The sequence below is a fragment of the Plutella xylostella genome, chromosome 30 (assembly GCF_932276165.1).
Source record: "Plutella xylostella chromosome 30, ilPluXylo3.1, whole genome shotgun sequence".
NCBI classification, from domain to species: domain Eukaryota; kingdom Metazoa; phylum Arthropoda; class Insecta; order Lepidoptera; family Plutellidae; genus Plutella; species Plutella xylostella.
Genome location: NC_064010.1, coordinates 3,182,900 through 3,208,240, shown reverse-complemented (window position 1 = coordinate 3,208,240; position 25,341 = coordinate 3,182,900). Strand labels below are relative to the sequence as shown.

The 25,341-nt window shown below is 40.1% G+C and overlaps 1 protein-coding gene across 5 annotated transcripts in view; it reads left to right on the top strand.

Annotated features, from left to right (window-relative positions):
• The window catches only part of LOC105381501 (synaptotagmin-7), a 487,160-nt gene that overhangs the window by 192,208 nt on the left and 269,611 nt on the right, over positions 1 to 25,341 (top strand). For 2 of the 5 annotated variants that reach the window (XM_048631910.1, XM_048631912.1), the window contains exon 1: positions 18,901 to 19,183. The exons of the other annotated variants lie outside the window; for them this stretch is intronic. The gene's annotated coding sequence lies outside the window, so the exon portion shown is untranslated. Of the gene's footprint in view, positions 1 to 18,900; positions 19,184 to 25,341 lie in introns of those variants that run through there. 5 annotated transcript variants of the gene reach the window in all.

Here is a 25,341-nt window from a genome sequence, read left to right as displayed (position 1 = left end):
CGCGCACAGTGCCGGACATCGGTGTCTCGCCTCAGACGGTGCCTGCGGGGATCATCGAGAGCTGCCCACACCTGCAGGACATCAAAGAAGACATCCTCTACGAGCGAGGCGCCGCCACCATCCTGCTCGGGCAAGATAACTGGGAGTTGCTGCTCACGCACGCTTTCAAGTCGGGCGCGCGCGGACAACCTGTGGCGTCACTCACGACGCTCGGGTGGGTGCTACATGGCGTGCAGTACCGACAGCCGGCAGTGCAGCGCGTGCACCACCTCACGGTGCAGCCGCATCAAGAAGAGACAATGGAAAAAATGATGCGGGACCACTTCGCACTCGAGTCGCTGTGCGTCGACAAGAAGAAATCATACACAGAGGCCGAGCGACGCGCGCTTAAGCAGCTAGAAGAAAACACGCGCGCACTACCGGCGGGAGGCTACGAAACATGCCTCCTGTGGAAGGAAGACGACCCTCGGCCACCAGACAACTACTCGAGTACAATGAAACGACTCGAGTTACTCGAGAGGAAGCTGGACAAGAACGAAGCTATGAAGACGCGGTACAACGCACAGATGCAGGTGCTGCTCGACAGCGGCTACGCTGAGGAGGCGCCGCGTGAGAAGAACGAGAAGATCTGGTACCTGCCTCACTTCGCTGTCATCAACCCTCAGAAGCCGGAGAAACTGAGGATCGTCCACGACGCCGCCGCTCGAACGAGAGGGACATGTCTCAACGACATGCTGCTGCCCGGCCCAGACCTCCTGCAGTCACTCCCGGGGGTCCTCATGCGGTTCCGGCAACATGCAGTGGCGGTGAGCGCGGACATAAAAGATATGTTCATGCGCGTTCACATCCGAGAAGAAGATCGCGACATGCAGCGCTTCCTATGGAGGGGAGATCGACGCGCCGGCCCGCCTACCGAGTATCGCATGAAGAGCGTCATATTCGGTGCAACTTCATCACCGTGTACGGCTATTTACGTGAAAAATAGCAACGCCGAGCGCTACAGGGACATCTACCCGGAGGCAGCCGAGGCCGTGGTGAGAAATCACTACGTGGACGACTACCTGGCGAGCTACGAAACAGAAGAAGAGGCGGTGCGCATCTCCACTGAAGTCAACAAGATACATCACTTCGCGAACTACGACCTGCAGAAGTGGACGTCGAACAGCCGCATCGTGCTCGCTCAGCTGTCGTCATCTGAAGCTGAAGACCCTAGACTGCTGCAACTGGACCCGGGGAAGCTGCTGGGCATGGTGTGGCACCCGGAGGACGACACACTCTCCTTCAACTTGAACAAACATCGCATCCCCGAGGCAATACTGAGCGGCGAGCGCACACCTACGAAGAGAGAAGCGCTGCGGACAGTCATGTCGATCTACGACCCGCTCGGACTCGCCACGCCGGTCACCGTGCAAGCGAAGCGCATCCTGCAGGACGTCTGGCGCTCCGGCATCGACTGGGACGCGCAACTCGAAGACAACGAAGCACGAGCATGGAGGAGCTGGATCGAGCACGCGCAACAGCTGCCACGCCTCGCCGTGCCGCGCTGCTACGCCTCATACAGCGGCGCGGCCACCCGCGAGCTCCACGTCTTCGTCGACGCAAGTTCGTCTGCATATGCTGCTGTCGTCTACTGGAGGGTCATCGATCAAGAGGGAAACACACACCTGTCACTCGTCAGCGGAAAAGCAAGAGTCGCACAGCTCAACAAGGTGGTCTCCATCCCGCGACTCGAACTGCAAGCGGCCGTGCTGGGATGCCGCCTCGCACAAGCCGCCATCGAAGAACACGACTTGAAGCCGAGTCGTCGAGTGTACTGGTCGGACTCAAGAACAGTACTCACATGGCTACGAAATGGCCCACGTACCTACAAGCCGTTCGTAGCACACCGCGTAGCCGAGATAAGCGACACTACGAAAACAAAAGAGTGGCGCTGGGTACCTACAAAGGAGAACACAGCCGACGACGCGACACGCGACACGCCCTCGGACTTCAACTCAAGTCACCGGTGGTACCGCGGCCCCGCCTTCCTATACCTACCGGAGGAGCACTGGCCGCGAGAAGAGAAGATCATCGAAGAAGACACGGGGGAAGAGCGAACACTCGTCACTGTCGCCGCCACACGCTTGTCTGAGGCCCTGCCAGACATAACTCGCTTCAGTAACTTTATGCGAGTTATTCGAGCGACGGCACGGGTACTACAATTCATCGAGCTACTACGTGCGAAGAAACAAACAGTGCTGCATAAGCGCACTAAGAAGAATGAAGAGGCCGACCCTGCGTGGACGAGTACTACGCCGAGAACAGCTACGCGGGCCGCTACGCCCGCCGTGAAGACAGCTGTGCGGAAGTACCTACTTCTCAGCGCTCGGCACATGCACTGCGCGCGTCAACTGTGGCTACGCTCGCAACAACAGGAAAACTTCGCTGAAGAAATAGCTGCGCTACAGAAAAGCGTCGCTATACCTACTACGAGTCGACTGCACAACTTATCAGTCATACTCGACGAAGAGAAGATCATCAGACTACGTTCAAGAATAGCGACTGCCGCCGACATCACCCCATCGCAACGTGAACCGGCAGTACTCGACGGCAATCATCGGTGGACCCGACTGTACATCGCCTGGGTACACAAACAGCTTCACCACGGCGGGTTCGAGACAACTGCGAATGAAGTCCGGCAACACTACTGGGTGCTGAGACTACGACACGCCGTGCGCAGCGAAGTGAAGCAATGCCTGGCCTGCCGCATACGGAAGGCCACACCTGCGCAGCCGTCGACGGGCAACCATCCACATACACGGCTCGCGCATCATCAGAGGCCGTTCACCTACACCGGACTCGACTACTTTGGCCCTCTCATGGTCACTGTGGGTCGTACGAAGCAGAAGAGGTACGGCGTGCTGTTCACGTGCCTCACCACTCGAGCAGTACACCTCGAGGTCGCCGGCAGCCTGAGCACGGACTCGGCTATCATGGCGCTGCGACGGTTCATCGCGCGGCGCAACTGTCCCTCCGAGCTTCACTCCGACAACGGGACCAACCTGCGGGGCGCCGACGTCGAGTTGAAGAAAGCAGCGCTGGCGGCCATGGAGGAGGAGGCGTCGGTGCGCTTCATCCAGTGGCGGTACATCCCTCCGAGCGCGCCATTCATGGGCGGCGCGTGGGAACGGCTGGTGCGGAGCGTCAAGAACGCGCTGCAAGTCACACTGCACGAGCGCGCGCCGAAAGAAGAGGTCCTCGCTACACTACTGGTCGAGGCGGAGCACACCATCAACAGTCGGCCACTCACCCACGTGTCGACCTCTGCAGACGACGAGGAAGCCCTCACGCCGAACCACTTCCTGCTGGGCGAGCCGTCACGAGTGCCGCTGCCGGGAGCCTTCACCGAGGACGACGAGGCCGGCCGCAAGGACTGGAGGAAGAGTCAACGCCTGGCAGACATGTTCTGGGCGCGCTGGGTGCGAGAATACCTACCGGAGCTGCAACACCGGCGGGAGCCCCGAGCCACCAACGGGGCCATCAAGAAGGACGACCTCGTGCTCATCGCGGACCGGACTCTACCAAGGAACTGCTGGCCACGCGGAGTCGTCGTGTCTACCTACCCCGGTCCAGACGGCGAGGTGCGAACAGTCGACGTGCGCACCAACAGAGGGGTACTCCGGCGGCCTACGAAGAAATTGGTCATCCTGCCAGTCAACACTTGAACACGCAAGATTCCAGCTACAAGAGCTGCGGCGGGAGAGATGTTCAAGACTGTTTAGTTTAGTTGATGATTTAATTGTTTATAATTATTTGTTTGTTTGTTTAATAAAGTTTATTTGGTTATGTTTATAGGTAGGTAAAGATCTAACATAGTTAATGTTTGTAGTAGGTATAATATCTGGTAATAGTTTTAATAGTTTGTAAATATACCTAGTATAAGTTGTTTATTAATAAATAAACTATGAGGCTTGTTAGGCGCGATAATAGATAGTAGATAGTACCAATGAGGGCGCTTATGGTGCAAAGCGCTCTGATTGGTCGACGCATTTCTTGCCCCGCCTCCCACCGCCCGCGCGGCGGAGAGCGCATTTAAATATAGGCGGTCCGGGCCGCCTCGAGCATTCCGCTCGCAGCCTCCAAGAAGCAAAGAAGCCTCCTAATAATAGAAGAAAAAAGCCTTCTCATTTCAAGCACCTGCCCTGCCCTACAATAGGAAGAAAGAAGAATCCCTGCTTGCTCTTCGATCAGCTTCACAAACGATTTTCACAAACGATTTTCGCAAACGATTTCTACAAACGATTTTAATGTGACGTGCTGTATCGAAGGGGTGCGTCACAAGTTGGTAAGTAATAAAGTAAGTAATATTCTGAAGCTCTTTAAAATTGCTTATTATTCAGTTTCATTAGGCTAGCATTTTGGGAGTAATTTTGTACTATATAATTAATATTGCCTTAGGCCTTCAGGTTATCCACAAAAAAAAAACTATCCTGTTTATCTAATGACAATGGACCTATAATAAAGTACCGTAGAATAAAGCGAAAACACAATGTATTGGACACTGGGCATTCTCTTGAAAAATATACGGCCATTTTGAGGGTTAAATCGACAAATGTGTGACCATTCTCTAAAGCGACAGTTGGTAGGGTTACCTCTATTATCTATTTTATGTTTGTTTGTGAAACAAAATTTTCCAAACAACTCAGTCGTGACAATGGAATGGACTATTTTGTCGGGGTCGTTTAACTTACTATAGGGTTGTATTTATATAGAGCTGCGTGCCTGGAAATTATTACAAAATAGCATCGACTTTTTCTTATCTTAAATTAAATCTGACGTAACTTGTATGGAGCTGTCTGACCGATGTTTGATAGATTCGTGATTCTGCTTAAAGATTGTTAATTGCTAATGTGTCGGCGATGGTTCCGCAAAGAATTACTTGCTTATTACTTTAACTCTCTCAGCACAAGCTTGCTTGTTGGGATCCACCAACCCGCACTGGGTCCGCATGGTGGACTAGGCCTAAACCCTTCCTTCATTGTAATCAGACTCGTGCCCCAGCAGTGGGGACGTGATGAGTTGCGCTGATGATAATGAAAGAGGATTACAATTGTAAGTGTAGGTACTGTGTCAGCTCCATATAATTATCTAGCTTGCTAATTTAACAAAATTCGATTCACTAACCGCACATCAGCTTAGGTTAATCGGCGGACCGGCGCTCGGCAGTCATTTGTTTTGTTGCTCCAGATAACAAGCGTTATCCTTACTCACTAGTTACTTAAATCACTGTGATGGAAAACATTGTGAGGAAAGAGATTTGCGAGAATCGTTGTAAGAAGTCTGTCACGGGAACACCCAAATATTCCGAAAAACTTTTTTCCGAATTTGATAACACCGAATATGTAATTTACGAAATATTGCAATACCGATTTTTTAAAATACCGAATTAAAAAAATCACGAAAATTATAATCACGAATATTTGTTATTGCGATTGTTAAATATACGAACGTTAAAAAATACGATTACTTTAATATACGAAAAATAAAATACCGATTTATTATTATCACGAAAAAGTGAAATCCCGATCGGAAATATGATAATTCGTGATTTTGACAAAAAAAAAATAAGCGTTTTTAAAACTTTAGAACCAAAACCAAAAGATAGGTGCGACGACGAGCAAAGCGAGGAGGAGCGTGTTAGGTGCACATAGATATTGAAAAACAAAGCGGAGCGCAGCGAAGCGGAGCGGAGCGTTTCAAATATAGAGCAAAACTATTGTTAGGATTTTTATTGAGTTTAAACTTAAAAACCTTAGGACCTAAACCTAAAGATAGGTGCGACGACGAGCAAAGCGAGGAGGAGCGTGTTAGGTGCACATAGATATCGAAAAACAAAGCGGAGCGCAGCGAAGCGGAGCGGAGCGTTTCATATAATATAGCTTAAAAAATATTGTTTGTATACGGATTATGCTGTTAATAAACCTACTATTCCTAATATATATCTATTTCTTGTTCACTAAAAACATTCGGGAATTTGTATTTTCGGAATATTTAAAATTCGGAATTCGTAATTTTAACAATTCGATATAATAAATAATCGTACTTTTGAAACATCGAAATTATAATATTCGGAAAATAAACTTTCGTCATTTTAATTAATCTGTTGTTTGAAATTTCGTTTATTATACTATTCGTGATTTTCGCTATTCGGAAACTTAAAATTCGGGATTGTGAATTATTCGGAACTATGAAATTCGTAATTATGAAAATCGTTATTTTCATATTCGTAAAAAAGTAATTCGAAATTCTGTAGTGTACCCGTCTGTCACCCTACTTAATATTTTAAAGGTGAAAGTTTGTGAATATGTGTGTATGTTTGTAACTTCTTAACGTCAAAACTACAGAACGGATTTGAATTAAATTTGGTATATATATGGTCTAGACCCTAAGAAAGAACATAAGCTACCTTTTATCCCGGAATTCCCACGGGAAAACTTTTTAAGGCGAAGGGAAGTTGGCGTGAACAGCTAGTAAAATATACAATACACTTTATTTGCACCAAGAACAAAAATTGCAAAAAATAAAAGTTAAAAAATAAAACAGTTTAAAAAAAAAAAAAAAAAAAAAAATCAAAAAATCAAAAATGTATTTATTGTTACAAACAAATCATTAACAAAAATGGCAAGGGCCCTTGTACTAGGTGGTAACCTGTATTACTAGGTACCCCGCTCTTTCACCACGACAATAATTATTTTAAAAGTAGCAGTAGGGCAAAACACCCAGTAACTGACCACCTTAAGGGAGTTGTTCCAGTAATTTATCTGTAGCGGGCTCAATTCTTATCGCTTATTAAATCCGATTTTTGTTTTAAAAACTAGAATAACAGAGCTACATTCCTGAGTAAATATCAAACATGTAAAAGTTACTCATTTTTTTATATATTTTTGCAAACAAAAAGTAGTGATTTTCCCAGTAACTGACCACTAAAATCTAGTAACTGACCACACTAGATGCCAGTAACTGACCACCAATTTAAAATGGTTTAAAAATAGAATTATCATTAAATCTTATTATTATTTATTTATTTGATTACTTCATGTAATATTACCGATTCTCTGGTCTCTTTTAATCTGTGACACATCACTTTTGCTCAAGGTTTCTTAACTGAAAAGTGCAATAAATTAATTAATCAGCTTAATGCATAATTTAAATGATGTTTTATCCTAAAAATCAACCATTTATTTATTAAAAACACACGTTTATGCATTTTTGTTAAATACTAAAAACAAAGGAATAAACACACATGCACATAGTGAACACGCATTTTAAATTTACAGCTTTCAGGGAGATTAAGAGGCCCCAATGTTAGCACCTTCAGATAAGTCATAGAAAGGCCGATTTTGTTTGTCCGGAACAAGCCAGGATCAGTGGGACAGGCTCATGAAGCATTATGGTGCCAGAAACGAGTATTTTCTTAAATATAAACTAGAATCCAAGCGCTTAAGCGGGTCTTTTCCATATTCGGTATCAACTGATGAGGAGGAGGAATCGTGGCAGATTGTATTCCCGCCCTGGGAAAACATAAATTCCCTGCCGGAAAAGTAGGCCCTTTCCCACCGGTCCTTTCAGGGATGTAGGACCAGAGACAGATGGTTTTCATTATTGCTGAAACCCCATCCAGAGACTTTCAGTGCGGCTAAAAGAGTCATTGAGGCTAGCCATTGTAATTATGACCCAATCAGATATTGGGGGTTAGTTTTTCAGGATACAAAGATGGATGTCTTGACGAACGGGATTTCAATGACTTTGTTGAGGATTCAACTGGAATATTTATGATGCTGTTTAAACGTGCTTTCGTAGGTCAGTATTTGGCCAAAGACAGGAGTAGTCATTTCTGCAAGGGGGACAGGGAATCTTTGCCTCGTTGTAGAGGCGTCACTGAAGCAGAACATCGCTGTACTTTCTGCATTTTCCGCTGCTGGACTAATGTGTCCGCCAATGATGGTATAGCGTTGCCAGTGGATTCCGGATAGTTGTGGTATCGGTTCCAAATGGCTGGGGTGTTAGTCGTGGTAACAAGTTATAGAACAATGCCCCATTTCTTGTGTGCCAATTTTACTGTTCTGTTTGAAATTCGTTGGCCGTTCATAATGCCATTGAAGGGCGTGTTGGTGCACCGGCTGAGGGTGCTAGCATTGTAGTGATGCTTTCTTTTTCCTATTTTGCTGAAGTGGTTTTGCCTGTCTTTGGACAAATGTGGAGGCGCGTTTCGTCGGAAACGTATATTCGGGTTGGGTCATTAATAGCGTCATTAAGTTCCTGTTCGCCAAGTGCTTTTGTGCTCGGGGAACCAATTTCATCTGGTCCACAAGCGCTGGCATTGGTTAGGTACCCCTTCAGCTGTTATGAAGATAGCATTTGAGTATCTTTTCATAGAGTGAGATGGTGAAAGCCATTTGTCTCCTGGTCTTGCATTCTTGAAGGGACTGCTCCTAGGATTATTTTTAAGGAAAAATGGTGACATCTGTCTTTATTCTGGAGAATCCACATTATCCTAGGCTGATAGAATGCTCCACTAGCGTTTTTATCTTCCTCATCAGCTAATACCGAATCTGGAGCAAACTTGGACTTTGTGTTTGAATTCCCTTTATTTTAAAAGGTGCTTGCATGTCACCCTGAATTATTTTGGAATGTCTTGTTGATCCTAGTTTGTCTCAGACAAGTGGAATTACCTTTTCTATACTTTTTTGCAATCTTGGCGCCTCTTCATCTCGCTGAAAACTGTAAAAATATATCATATATAATAATACCAGTAACTGACCACCAATTTACCCAATAACTGACCACCTATGTCAGTAAATGGAAGGAGTGAAGATAGAATGCTCATATTTTGACACAAGAAAATGGCACATATGAGCTTTAATATTACGTTCTTATTTTGCCCAAATTCAGTTCAACCAAAAATCCCAATAACCGACATAGGTGGTCAGTTATTGGAAAATCGCTGTTTTGTCGTCCAATAACTGTCAACCCCATTTAAAACAATCAAACGGGAAATAACAAGCTGAATCTTATCAAAAACGTAATCTTTATAATGAAATCTATATGGTAAATGTTTTTTTTTCATTGATTTCAATTTTTTTAATGGTAAAATTTACGATCAAAAAATTCACTTACCTTAACAAATACGTTAGTCACAACTGCAATTTACTCGGTTCGCGCGCCAACTAAACTTTTTCGATCGCTCACTATCCATCTGTTGGCGGCTGGCAAAATCTTTTGTATCAGTAATGCTCTCAATGAACCACAAAATAGACTGGATATTCACTAGATGGCCCTGCTTGGCTATATTTCTTATTTATTGGAGTTGAAGAGGAAGGTGGTCAGTTACTGGCACATGGTCAGTTACTGGGTGTTTTGCCCTATATTAAAACACTGTACGCTATTAATTTAAGTTTTAGAATTGTAGGTATATATATTATTATAACTATCCGAGTTGGTTAGTAATGTAAAGTGTGTGTGTGTGTGTGTGTGTGTGTGTGTGTGTGTGTGTGTGTGTGTGTGTGTGTGTGTGTGTGTGTGGTGTGTATGTGACAATGAGCTAACATTTTAATTAACAAGATTCTCTGTTTCCTTATAGCTAAATTTTAACAATAGATTAGGTAACTTTCTTTTAATTTCGTTAATAGTCAAAGGATAAATTTGAATTATTTTATTTACTTTATTATAGATTGATGAACACTGGATCATAAACTGTTTTTTGGCAAATTTAGTGTTAAATATGGAAGACCTACAGACAATGTCATTTCTTCTTTTGAGCATATGTTGTTTGTCAAATGGTAAGCTTTTATGTTTTTTTAATATAATATTTAAAATATACATTTGCCGCGCAGTCAGTAATTTATATGTGTTATGCAATTCATAAGTTGGGAACCGTATCGGCTTAAATTGCATAACTTTTATAAGGGCTCTCTGGGCTCTCTCGATGGTTATAAAATGGGTCTTAGCTGCTCCACCCCACACAGTTATACAGTAACATAAAACTGATTGGGCGAGTGCTTTATAAGTAGTTATTAGAAGTTTAGCATTTGCGACATGTCTTAACTTACTAAACACCCAGATCAGCTTTCTTACCCTATCAGATGTGTTGTTGATATGTGGTTTCCATGTAAGATGCTGATCTAGTGTGACTCCCAAGTATTTAATATTAGTTTCCCTTACGATTTTACTACAGGGGCAATTATTTACGTTAGGGTTCGCACAAGAATGTACTTTAATACTAAACTCAGCATCTGGTAGGGTATTTTTGCGGATCGAAAAAGGTACAAACTTTGTTTTTTTAACGTTCAACGTAAGCAAATTATTTCTTAGCCATTTAGAAACTTTAGTAACTCCGGACTCAGCAATATTCTTTAGGCTGTCCCAGGATTCTTCTTGGAAAATAAGGGCTGTGTCGTCGGCGTAAGTATAAATGTAACAATTTTGGATTTCTAAATTGCAGAGATCGTTAACGTATACTAAAAATAATGTTGGGCCGAGGACACTGCCCTGCGGGACGCCGTACGAGATTATTGTAGAGTCACTGACGCATTCGCCAAGTTTAAGCTGTTGCTGACGATTTGATAAGTAATCCATGAGAAGCATGTGAGGCAAACCTCTAATACCATAGGCATACAGCTTGTCCATAAGAATGGGAACAGAGACGGTGTCAAAGGCCTTAGCGAGATCTAAGAAGACACCTACACATTTATAGCCTTTATCTAAGTTTTTGCTAATGTCTTCCGTCAATGCTAAAATTGCATCTTCTGTAGAAATTCCATTTTGAAAACCGAACTGATTTTTTGACAATAATTTATTTTTAGTAAGGAATGCTTTGAGTCTGTTATTTAAAAGTTTTTCTAATATTTTCGAAAACACAGAAAGTACTGATATAGGCCTATAGTTATTGACTTCGTCTCTGCTTCCACCCTTATGGATTGGAGTAACTATAGCTCTTTTAAATACCGTTGGGAACTGTCCCTTTTCAAAGCAGAGGTTGCATATGTGGCAGATAATTGGAGTGAGTAGGTTTTTGGCTAATTTAATGAACTTGGTAGTTATGTTATCCCATCCTGGTGCTGACTCATTAGAAAGTTTATTAATAATAGTTTCTACTTCTAGGCAATCAACTGTTTGAAGAACAAAGGAGTCGATGGGGGGATTGCGAATAGGGCTGTCTTGTGCTACTGGTGGCGAGGAAGCAATTAACTTTTCAGCAAGGTCTTTACCAATATTAGAGAAATGTTCGTTAACGATGTTGGCAGATTTCATTGTGGATGACGAAATGGATTTTAGTTTCTTAGAGTCGTTAGATTTATCCTTATTGAGATTACAAATTGATCTAATTGTGTTCCAAAGTACTTTGGGGTTATTACTAGCATTACTTAGTTTATCCCTTTCGAAGTTATTACGGAGTTTCTTCACTAGCTTATTGCAGAAATTTCTGTAACGTGTATAGGTTATTTTAAGTATTTGGTTGTCAGGATGCTTTTTAACATTGCAGTGTAAATTATCACGATTGCGAATGCAGCGTAACATACCAGGTGTTATCCATGGTTGGATGCAGCGTTTTCTGGAGGGGATATATTTAGTAATTTGATTATTTTTTATTGCTATGGAAACCAAATCCACTAGCGTCTCCGCAGCTTCATTGGGATCTTTTAATTGAAGTATAGCTGGTAGTTTAGGTTCTAAATCGCATAATGTTTGTTCATATTTTACCGAAATCTTTGTTTTAAGTACAACACGGCGACTAGGCCTTGACATTAGATTTAAAATCACAGAACAGTGGTCAGTGGGAGAGTTTGCCAGGACTAATGCTTTTGCAGGATGTGCAGTTTTTATCATAATGTGATCATAGCACATCTTATCACGTGTGACTATGAGCCGGGAGAAGGCCATGATAAGCGAGGGTGGTTAAGTAATTTTGACTGTTTTGGTCTATACTATCCTGTTTAATATCAATGTTGATATCACCTGTGATAATTATGTTAGGATGACCCTTATACGAACTAAGCAGAGTTGATAGAGATGATGTAAAATCATCCGTGCTTTTGACTGACGGAGTGCGATAGATGCCTATTAAAACGGTGTCTGCAAGTGTTAGTACAAGGCAGGATGCATTTTTAACACATGGTTCAGTCACTTTACAATTTAGGTCTTTCTTCACATAAAATATAACTCCATCACATTTATTTAAGGTATTTTTTGTATGATACGAGGTATAGTTATCATTTAAGGTCGGAATTGGTTTATCTTTGTTAAGATGGCATTCTGTTAAGACAAGAATATCGCATTCAATTTTTAGTTCGGTTAGAGTTACTTGAAATTGGTCTAAATTTTTATAATATATACTTCGTATATTTTGGGTCAGTATATTTAGGTGATTAGTTATTTTTATATAATTTTGTACATCATGTGGTTTGCAATTTATAACCTGGGCCACCTGTATATTGTCCAACTCTGCATTTGTTACCAATGTACTATCCATTATAAGAGTTGACATAAGATATCATAAACGTAGTATGTTTTAGTATGTGTTTTTTAAAGAGGTAAACTAAGTTATTACAATCACGTGATATTATTAAAAGTAACAGTATATTTTTTGGGTATAATGATTTGCTTCTATTCTGGAAACATGAGTGGTGCATTAGGAGGTTGATGTGATCGAGTGTGAGATGTGAGTGAGTTATGTATAGAGCTGTTGGTGTTAGGAGTGTATAGCTATCATAAAGTGTTAGAAAATACAAAAGAAAAGTAACAAAATAAACAAAACATAGTCATTTTTCGTTTTCATACATTCGTTGAACTTGAGATTCATTGATTATCTTTATGATTGGAGAGTTTTCATCCTTTCTGATGTAGACGCTACCAAGGTTTGTCCAGCAGAATTTATAATTTTTGGCTTTGACCAGTTCTCTAGCCAAATAGAACAATCTGCTACCTTTTTGAGTAAGGTGGTCGGACACATAAATAGCCGTTTCGCTACATTTTAATCCCAGATTATTGGTACTCAGCTTGTTGTTTTTGTTATGTATATTGTAACTCTTAGCGGCTTTGGTAAGGTTCGTTTTTTGTATGTATGAAGAAAGCTCGACGACAATTGGCATTTTATCTCCCTTAGATGCTGTCCTGAAGACATCTTTTATATCTCTTGGCTGCATATCAATGTTGAGCGACTTAGATAGGCTCGTAACCATATTGACAAGGGTGTCTTTTGTTTCGCCATTTAATTTCGGAACATTCTTCAGTTCTACTGAGCACTTTCTTTGTGTTTTTTGTAGTTCTTCGACCTTATTCTCCAACAGAATGATGTACTCTTTATCTTTAGCTTTTTCTTTCTCTATATTCTCCATCTTCTTCAACAGGTCGTCATATTGCGCAGACAAAAAGTTTAAGGAACTTTCAATAGAGTTGAGAGATGATTTAATCTCGACTCTTTCACTACTTTGTTTGTTCATCCATGATGATAACATATCTTTGATCTCTTTTTTAAATTCGGCTAAATCAGTAGAATCGTAAATTTTTTCGGCTGTTTCATCGTCCTCGCGGGGAGGCGCCGCAGACTTGTTTCGGGTTGTCACATTTGAGATGGAATTGTTCGAAATAGGTCTGATAGGCGAGTTGGTGTAATCCCCGGCTTTTTTGGATTTTGCGCAGCAAGAAGGGCAAATCCAAGATCGCAGTCGGCTAGCTGATAGCGTCGGGGTCTTAGAACACGTTGAACAATAGACGTCCTTGCAAGTTGAATTTGAGCAAGTATAGTAGTTAACGGCTTTAGACTCCGTTTGGCAACCTGAGCAAATCATTTTCAACACTGGCGAAATATAAATAATTATGAGTCCTCTCAGATGCAAAAACTTTGGATGGTCGATCTGTCTTGTCTGATGAATGGTTGATCTATGACCGCCAAGCTGTGACGTCGCCAAGTTACCTGCAAGCGAGCGGGCGCGGAAATCGCACGCAGATATGACCCGAATGACGATGCGCGAAGTCGCAGAATAGCGGAGCGCACTTGAAGCTACCCGTTGTTCATAGATAATAGTTAAAATGTAGCACTATTACTAAAGCACTTATTTTTCTCACTTTTACAGCTTTTATATGATAATTTAAACACTTTTAGATACTATTGTAACTGCTGTTGTATTTACGGCGAGAACTTTTGCGTAACAACGCTTAAAATAATTTTAATTATTGGAGCAAAGATTAACTGTGTTTACTATTTGACCGGAGGTGGCAAGGAGTTTAAAGAGGCGGCCTTATTGCTTATAGCAATCTCTACCAGACAACCTTTGGTCAAAATAAATGGGTAATTAAGGATCATCATAATTTCAAAATAATGGAAGAATGCTTCGGAGTGGAATTTTATCAATGATTGTCTCATAGGTACAGAAACAGCTGCTATATAAATTCTAGTTTAGTAGGTATAATGGCCAACTTTACTATGTAGATATGGTCCTGTAATTATTATAGTTTCTCAGTATGACGGCAGGATACAATTTGTACCTACCTAATTCTGTATAATTAGGTAGGTACAAATTGTATCCTGCCGTCTTACTGAGTGTTGCACTAAGCCGAAACCTACATGTGCACCATGTTATATCTAAGCCCGAAAAGCCTGATTTCATTTTCAGGCTTAGATATACCGTGCTGCACATGTAGGTTTCGGCTTAGTATACCCTTTTTGCAACACCCTTTTTGTATAGCCCAAAGAAATGTCACTGATAAAAATCCCACCCTGACGACAAAGTCAAAACACCAGTTGTTGTTGAAAATGATTATGAAAAACAACCAGAAAAGTATAGTTCACACCAAAAAATAAACGGGTCAAAATATTGTGTTGTGTTTGTGTACGAATTTGTGTGTGTGTGTGTATGTGTGTGTTAAATGTGAGCCCTTTCAGTGGGGAGGTCGTTACGGCCAGAAGGGACGGATAGAAAAGTATTTATTAAAAAATATTGTCATAAAATAATATATTATATTGTTGAATGTAATAGAGGTTTATACAAGTTTTTGTAGCACTGCAAAGCAAGTTACAAATTCCAAACTGAATTTTCCATTTACATTTATTTTGGATGGCCCGTTAAAAAAACGTTTATTTTATAAAACTTATGAGTTAGCTGTTGATATTCGAAAGTCAACGCTGTTTAATACAAGAAGCCTTTCTTTCTTCAATCTTTGTTAAATTTTCGATGGTGACAATAATACAATAGGATATATTTTGCTATAAAATATGTAGTGCGAACTTTTGGCTTAATAACGTTTCTGATAGTTTTGTGGGATTTATCCTATTTAAAGGTTTCATGATGGTCGCCGCAACGTGTTTTGGACACGAGAATGACACATCAGTGCAGCGATTATAAGATTCGAAACCTCCGTTTACGTTGCGTATTGTCAACTGTCACTGTCAAAATGTAAATGTTAGTTACAAAAATGACATTTGTTTTTTCCATGTAAGGTGGAATTTCACCAAACGCTTAACGTATTTAGCAGTCTGTCACACGTCTGTCAGTTAGTACAAAATGTATTTAAAATTTGATTTAAATACTACTTTATATACGTTTAGCGTTTGGTAAAAGTGACCCTAAATCGTACGTATTTGCTGTCTGTACCGCGATGACGTCACTGGTGTCTCCACTCGCGCCGCCTGAATATTTCAGGGCGTAATTACACACTCTTTTCAGGCATTCAGCGGCGGAAGTCTTAATTTGGGCTTGTGAGCCACAATACACTTTTAATGACAATTTTAACCATTGTCGTTGACTTATAAATTTTAAACGGGGGGGTTATTCTGAGGTTTTTAAAATATAAACAGGGTGTTGCTTAACTGGCAGCTTCATAGTAAGCCGAAACAGGGTGACGGGTGACACTGGGTGTATAAGTTTTGGAAATTCGCAATAATTTAGTTTTTGTTTGTGAATTTAATTTACTTACCCTGAAAACCTCATATCGGGCTCAAATGAAAAGCTGAAGTATGTAATAATATTTAAAGTGGCGCCCCGTATTTAAAAAAAAGGAACAAGTTAACAAATAACAAATCAAACTCTTAACAAAACGACGATACGGCTCGCGACCTATCACGTAAGTACAAATGTACAGCGAAGTGAGGGTAGCTCACATGCGAGTCACCTCTGACTACCCCTTCGGGAATAACAGTCGTATGAATATGTACATATCATCATCGTCAGCCAATAATGATAGATAGATAAGTTATTGATCATAATCATCCACTGCTGGAGCTAGGCCTCTCCCAAGGAGCGCCACAACACTCGGACCTCGGCTTTCATAACCCAGCTATTACCGGCTGTATATTCGCCTAAGGTCATCGGTCCAGCGGGCAAGAGGGCGTCCCACTCGTAACTATGTACCTATGTATGTATAGAATAATAATACGCACTTTTATAAACCAAAAACTCATTTCGCTCGGTTCTATTCAAACAAATGCCACTTTACGAACTTTTTTCGTGTTTGTTTCACGCAACGATACCCGTACACAACGAAAAGGTTTATGAAAAAGCTATACAAATAATATAAAACCTAACCTTTTTACGCAAATATCTTAAAAAGTTAAAATGGAACAGCCCAAATGTTGACCAAACCCTACAAAGTTAATCCTTCAGTCGGTACTTTATATTTTTCAGGCCTTTTATTTTTCAGGTTTGAGATTAAACCGTACCTTATGTACTGGAATGTATAATTGTACATTGTACAAGCTTTTTTTCCCTGAAAAGCCCTTAAGCTATAACCAACGGTTAACTTTTATTATAAAGTTAAAAACGTATGTACCTATGTAATAGCGGACCTGTGCAGATATTGTACTTACATTTTATTATTTTTAAAGACTTCAAATAATATAAAATAATAATTTTACGAGGCATATTGCTGAAAACATTTGTTATATAGGTTAATGTCGAAGCTTTTTGTGGATCGTAGACTTTGTCTGTGCTACCACAAAAAACTTTAAACACCGTTTTACAAGTGTTTAAAACGAAATTTGACAGATTTCGTAGGCGTTTGACAGCGCTAAACATCTGTTAAATACTGTCTTAGTTTTTGTGTTAAGGCCCTGTAATTTTAAATTAAACTTTGACATTCAATAAAATAAATAAATTGTAAATTATATAAAATAAATGTTTCTATTAAAGTCGTCGTATCATAGACAGTCTGCTGTATAGGCCAGTAATCATGATAAATTACAAACAAATTATTTTAAGGGTAAAAAAATATATTTTGTAAAAGTTCTATATTTTATTTTGATTGGAATAATTTTTAACATAAATGAGTTCATTAATTTCAAGATTCAGTGGCGTGAAACCAAATTAAAGAAATTGTGGTTTTTAAAGAATTTGGGCAGTAAAAGTTGGTTCCTTTAGAGTTTAGTTATAGTCAGGTTGATCCGATACATACGATACCGATAGGTGGACGCTTACCTTTAGGCGGACCTCACACTGTCACTGGTAATGGGTGGTAATGTGGTTTCTGGCTCATAGGTAATGTCATCCCGATTATTTTTAGCTATATTTTATGAAAATCGGCTAAGCCGTTCCAAAGTTATGCTACGTTTAATGTTGAATGGTGATTCTTAACGTTGGTTAGGTTATAAGGGTTATACAGGGTGGCCCAAAGAGTGACGTCCAAAGGAAAATTGGCTACCCTTGACCTAAGGAATTAAACATTTTCCTTTGGACGTCACTCTTTGGGCCACCCTGTATTGACTATACTTAAACACCTAAATACCTCTATAAAGACCGGATGCCAGTATATACCCGAAGCCAAGTTGTCGTCCCAAAACCGAAGTGAACCTATAAAATGGAGCCACTTAGAATTCTTCCGTCGTAGCGTTTATCTCGTTACTGGGGGGTTACTCTATACTGACAAAAAGCAAACGAACGGAGCTGTCGTACAATCGGCACGTTTAATACACCCAGTACCCGTATCACGAAAATTCGAGCTAACGAATAGAATCGAATGCGAGTGCGACTATTGTCAACTTGACAGCACTTTCGAACACTTTTTACCTTTCGAATGAGTTTCGAAAAGAATGACCACAGAGTACATAATATTATTCTGACAATGACCTATGGAATGATAGCTGTCAAACTTTCGCAAATCTATACACCGCCATTTTGTTGTTGACAGGTTGACAGCACTTTCGAATAGACTATCGAATAGAATGTGCTGCGTTTTTTTCCGGATCGCTCTACAGATAGAGTCGTGGTTTTTCTTCATATAGACTGACCCTCCGGTTTTACTTACGGTGAAGTACGAAGTAGTAAGAAGTGTAATTCAAATAACACTGCCAATTGAAAAAAAAAACATAACTTCCGTTTGAAAGTGGTAAATACCCTGTACTTACTTATTACCATGTACTTTAACTTCTACATTCAGAAGATTAAGTTAAAAACGCTGGAAACGGTCGTTTCTGGTTAATTTAATCTTGCCATTTGGATATTAAGGGTGGCTTGCACTAAAAAGTTAATCAACATTAACTCTATTATATAATAAACTTGTAAAATATAGTTTTACACCCGAAAAACACATCTAAAGCTATCCTTGGGTCGGATTTCCCATAAGAAATCTTTAGGAAAGTCAAGTTTGCGGATAAACCTAGTATAGTGGTACTATAAATAAGAGTTATGCAACGCTATTTCACTTAGATTTCCTCCAAACATATAAAAAACTACATATTAATTAACCAAGTTTTACAATCCTAAGCGTACATAACTAGGGTGAACTGGAATGCATAAAAAAGTTTTTAGCGTCCATAATTTCTTACGCTTTTACTATCAACGGACGGAGAACGAAAATGGGCTACGAATTCGCGCAGCTATAACCGTAGTTGGTACGAAGATGTAGTACCTAGTACCTCCGTAGCTGGAACCTCCAGTGTCATATCGGCTTTCCACCGAAGCGCACGTCTCTCGCTCTTCCACGCTATACCTATCTCTGTCTTGTGTATTCCAAAAATTGCTTTTCGAAATTCAAAATTTACTTTTCCGCGCCCGCGACCCTCGCTTCTTGAGTGCCAGTGTCTTTCCCGCCCTTCTTATGAGTTCAGTGTGACCATAGAGTTTCGTTTGTTTCGTTTTTTATTGTTATTATTTTTCTTTTTTAATTCCTAACGCTCTGTCGCTTGTGTGTGGCACGGCTGTTTATTACGTAACAGGTTGGTACAAAATACATTTTCGGACGCTTTCAGTGCATTGTTCGGTATATTTTTTTATCTGTTGGCCTATTTCTGAACTGAAGGCCATCTGTGGAAATTCGCCTTCCATTTTCTGAGCTCTCTTTGTTTAGATGCGTGCGTACTGCCCGAAAGTTATATGGAGATTTACGTTTACGATGCAATGATCATATTTTCCTTGAATTGAAATTTATGACGTTATGAGACATCCAACGGATTCAATTCAATTTACATGTTGTGGGGATTAATTTAATGGTGATGTCTGTTGTTTTGTTTTTGAATATAATTTAAGGGTTATGCCTATTCCTGCATAATAGGTAATATGCAAGTGTAGTTTTTTTACATTCAACTGCTTGTAGGGAAACCACTAATAAAATTTGACTCCATGGACACCCAGACTAAAATTTGACTTCATTTGACCCAAAAAACCTTACATAAATTGTACCTAATATAGAATTCCCAACTTGAGTTCTTTGGAACTTATTGTAAAATATGTACCATCGCCCTTCCGATGACAGAATACATCCTCAGAAAACCTGCACATCTAGATCTAGCACATCTAGGTGTGTGAACCCGCCAACCCGCAGTGGACCAGCGTGGTGGGAAATGGTACCATCTTGCTCGTATATTTTTAATCTAAGAAAACGACTCTCGAAGTCACCCTTTTCCGTGTACCACTTTTAAATACCCTCCATAGGGAGTTGAAAAAAATGTTATACTAACCGAAACCTACATGTGCAAATGTTATATCAAAGCCCAGAAATTAAAACAGAATGTCAAAATTCGCGAAAAAAAATCTTTTACAAAAAACACAATTTGTTGGTCACTTCTTGGGCTAAGTATACCCTTTTTTCAACATTGTGTTGCAAAAAGGGTATACTAAGCCGATAGGGGGTGACTCAGGGGGTCATTCTGAACCACTTTCGTTGTATGAGTTTTGAAAATTCGCGAAAGAAAAAATATTCTCCATAGTTAAAAGTCCCGTGAACATCAAAGTTTCTATGGAAAAGTTGTTCAGAATGATCCTCTGAGTCACCCCATTTCGGCTTAGTATACCCTTTTTGCAACACCATGTATATTATAGTATGGTACAGTAGTGCCTACAGTCATATCCTACTCATCAAAAACTCATCGGATCCGTGTTAAATCGAGTTGAAATCCGTCATTTGCATTACAACCCTCGATCGATCTCACTTGACATTACACGCAGTTGACGGATCGCCTCTCGAATCTACATTCCAAATTTAAACTGAGTCGCATTTGACAGTTGGTTAGTTGTCTGTAGGTACAGTCCAACCCAGTATTATACTAACCCCCTTATTCATAAAAAAGACAGTGGACGCTTATGCTTTAGCTATTGAACTGTTTTGTCAATCTCTGACAGAGAACAATTAGTTCTTTAACAGAGGAGGACAACACAGTTTAAGAGCTAAAGCCGCCACTAACTTTTATATGAATAAGGGGGTATGTCTATGAGTCCAACTTTGAAGTCGAAAAAACGGAAGTGCATCCTAACTAATTGATTAAGTTCGTATTTAATCGATCTGTTATATTTTTTAAAGGACAAATCCGTAAAAAAACCGTAATTAATCGGTATTTTATTTTTGAAATGTATGTAAAAGTAAGTAAATAACTGATGATCATAAAAAGTCTTAGCAAAATTGCACTCTTTGATGTCAGGACTTTATAGTTTGACTGTAGAGAACCAAGGGCCAAAACCAAAAAATCGTTTACTACATTAGGGTTTATGTTTCTTGTGGTACCTATGATTTTGTTTATTAACCGATTTCGAAAAAAGAAGGAGGTTCTCAATTTGTCTGTATGCCTTTTTAAGAACATTTGTAATAGTTATATAGTTAACCTTCTTTGAATAATCTTGTTCTACAATACAGTGCAATAATATTTTTGCTCGATTCATCTCTCGCACGCCATAAAATTGTTCACAAAATTTTTCAAACTTTTGTTATCCATTCTCCTCCACAACTTCTAAGCTATATTTTTCTCCTACCTTATTTCTAGGACAACACTATCCCGAAAACAGGTGACGTAACGAAGTACTCTCACGGAATAAATAAACATGGCTGAATTTCGGTATACCGGGTGTTAGCACGTGTGTTATAAGAGCGAAATTTGCATTGCTGATATGTCTTTGAAGGCTAGGTAGCTAGGTATATAGCTATATATAAGAGGTAAATAGCTTTGTTTGGCTCGGAAACGGTTCAAGCGGTCATAAATTTCGTCTTCACAAGTTTGGTTTGGCTTTAGTGCTCAAGGGACTGGTGGTTTGCCGCTAGAATGTATAGAATAGAATAGCTTAGCATGTTGATTTATTGATAAAATACAAATGAAAAAATAATGTATTTATATAAATACCTATACCGAGTAAAAACGTTAACCACATTATGTGCTTCTAAGGGTGCACCAAAGTGTTAACACTTTATTGCATAAATATTTTATAATTAAATTAATTGTGTTAAAATTGTCTCTTCCATCCAAAGGTTGTCTGGTAGAGATTGCTTTAAGCAATAAGGCCGCCTTTTTTGTACTATTTTATGTATATAAGTTGTGAATTGTAATGTGTCTTTAATGGTGCAAAATAAAGAGTATTCTATTCTATTCTAAATTAAACATAATATTACACATAAAATATTAGTAGTAGTAGTAGTAGTATAACTTTATTGTACCTACATAAAACACTTAAAATAACATTTAAGACTTAAAATCTATACTCAATACAATATACAATATAAGGGCATTATCGCTAAAAACGATCTCTTCCAGGCAACCCTACGAGCTAGGAGAGACAATTTTGAGTATAAAATTGAAATATCAATATTATTAAATATAAATAACAACACCCAAGACCCGAGTACAAATATCTGTCTTTAAACAAATATCTGCCCCAGCCGGGAATCGAACCCGGTACCTCCGGATTAGCAGTCAGGGTCACTAACCACTACACCAGTCGGCCGTCTAGGTACTTATACAATTGTAGCCTTCATTCAGAAAGACACACAAGTACGCACTTGACGCTTAACGTTAACAGTCATTGTTACAGAAACGTTTTCACAGCACCTTGTAATAATAATAATGTCCTCCTAGCCGAATTTCGGCTACAGCGGCCAATCTCAATTGAGATCAGCCATCTACGCAGGAGTAGATTATAGTGCCCAAGTGTGTGCGCAGTACACAGGAGCACTCTCTGTTCCATCACTCTCATAACCCAATGGGACGGATTGACCGACACGACTGGAGAGAGCTAGGCGCAGGACCGACTGCTTTACATGCCCATCCGACAGCATGGATCGTTTCACTGTTTCGGACATCAGGTGATCAGCCTTCTATGTCCTAACCAAACTTAGAACCACAATTTAGAAACACAAATTGATGGTCCCACCCGGGAATCGAACCCAGGACCTCTGGGTCATGAAGCGAAGCTTCTACCACTAGACCACAGAGGCAGTTAGCACCTTGTAAGTATGTTTTCAAGACATAACTTATTTTGTTACGGGAAGATCGTTATGAAAGTCACCAGAAAGGAATGGAGAAATCTAATAGATTTCAGTTACACCCCGAAAAAGCTATGAACTAGCTTACAAACTTTCAGTGGGAGATATAATAGAATTACTTTTTATCAGTCTTTGTAAGTTCTGGCCATGTAGCACGGGGCGCTATTAAGACGTGACAAAAGTTCTCCGTCGCGCTCACTCTTGAGGCTGCGCGATGTGAGTGAGCGCGATGCAAAACTCTTGTCACGTCTTAAATGCGCCCCGTACTAGCCCTTCTGGTGTATCTTATTGATAGACCGAAATAGAGGGCTGTCATAAGATGTAGGTATCTATTCTGTGTGTGGCCACACCTATTGAAAGGTAAGTCGTTTAAAACTCACACCTGTCTCTCAGAGGGGTAGGCAGAGACTATGGATCTCTACGTGCCATAAGTGTCTTAAGACTCGCACGACGGTTTCGGAAAATCTTTATTTGGCTCTGTTTAAATCTTCATGCTATAATGTAGGCTTTTAAACATCGACTTTAGAGCTTCCTTATGTCGGGTAAATAAAGTTGGTTTTCCTTTGCAGGCGTCAAATATGTATGGGATTTCGAATGTCAAAAAACCAATAATATAATGGACAGAGTATAGTAGCTTTAAAATCTGGCTGTGGGGCTAAGATGAGTTCTCGAGTGGAGATAACGAAAACAGCGTGGGACGCCCACCTGCCCGCTAGACCGAAAACCTTAGACAGGTGGCCGGCAGCGGCTGCTTGAGGACTATATAATAATATTATACTTACCTCGTTTCTGCTATCAGTATACTATTTAGAAATCTGTGTCAATACATTAGATACCTAAGACTAATTTATACACAAAATCTGTAGAAAATATTGTTTATGAAAAGAAAAACACTCACACCTTGTACTACTGTACTCCCTAGCGGAGTATTGCATTGCTGCACCCACTTTCCGCTAGTGTTATGTTACACCCAATGTGTAATAGGGGGCGGGCCTATTGCCATTTTACGGGCACATATCCAAGACCCGAGAACAAATATCTGTGTTTAAACAAATATCTGCCCCAGACGGGAATCGAACCCGGGACCTTCGGCTCAGTAGTCAGGGTCACTAATTACGCCATTCGGTCGTCTTCGGTCGTAATTTTTATGATAATTATGTATATCTAAAACCGTAAAACTCAAAAAGGTATACCTATCCTTTCACTTCTAAAATCGAGTCAATTCGTGTCGCATTGTTCCTTTTGTCACTCCATAATTTGTATCTGCTACTCTGAGTCATTGACATACTTTTCGTTCCTTTTGTAAATTAGTACTGTCATTTTCGGGTAATTTGTAAATCCATACTGAATTTTCAACGGTACTTAGTCATTAGAGAGCGGTGGTGGCGTAATGGATAAGGCCTCATCCTCTCAATCGAGAGGCCGTGGGTTCAAATCCTGGCCTTTACCAATTTTAAGTACAATAATACCACGTCCTCTTACTGTGATGAAAAACATCGTGAGGAAATCTGCACATCTAGATTCTAGATGTGTATCCTAAGTGCATTGTACTTATTCCAAAACGGTACTTACACCCCCACAGAGAATAAAATAGAATAGAATAGAACAGAGCGTAACCAGGTATTAGTGGTTGACTTTTGACACATCTGTCACGAATTTTATATGGAGATGACGTATAATTGATTAACCAATCTCTGGTTGGTTAGATTAGTAAGAACCGACTATGGAGAAATTGGCACTTAGTCTATGATAATAGTGTCAATTTTGCTATGAATTTCAGTTGGGAATGAAAACTCAAAAATGCCTTGAGGGCGTTAACGTGTAAAGGAGATGGGAGAGATAGAAGCCAGATGCGGAAAAGCACTTTGCCATGATAAAGGAACGTTGTTAGAATGAGAATTTTCTGCTAGAAATGTATGATTGAAGATAATCGGATGGCGTAGTTACAGTCCAACTATAAAGTCGTGAAAACGGAAGTGGATCCTAATTAATTGTTTAAGATCGTATTTAATCAATCTGTTATATTTCTTAAAGGAAAAATCCGTTAAAAATCCATAATCAATCGGTATTTTATTTTTAAAATGTATGTAAGTAAATAACTGATGATCATAAAAAGTCTTTATAGTTTGACTGTAGTAGCTTTCACTATTTAACTGTAGTATTAGTATTGTTTTTAATTAGGCATTACACTCGCGTCTCGCAAGCAATGAAAAAGTTCCAGTAACAATACAATACTCTTTATTTGCACCAACATAGAACAACATATAAAAGAAAACTTAAAAAAAAACAGTATACAAAATGTTGCTTTTTTTTTGTAAAGTTCCATTTACTAAATGCTGACACTATATTACTACTATTATTTACGGCTAGATGGGGTGACGACTTGCGAAAGGTGGCTGGTTACGATTGGATACGGAAAGCTAAAGATCGCATCCAGTGGCGTGCTTTGGGTGAGGCCTACGTCCAGCAGTGGACTGCTATAGGCTTTTGATGATGATGACAATATATTTAGTGCTCGCGAGTGTGAGCAAAATTCATTCACAGAAACTAGAGAATATTATAATAATATATTCGTCGCAGGAATGCATTAAGGAGCATTTTCTATTAAATGCCAACAGACAGAGAAGGAAT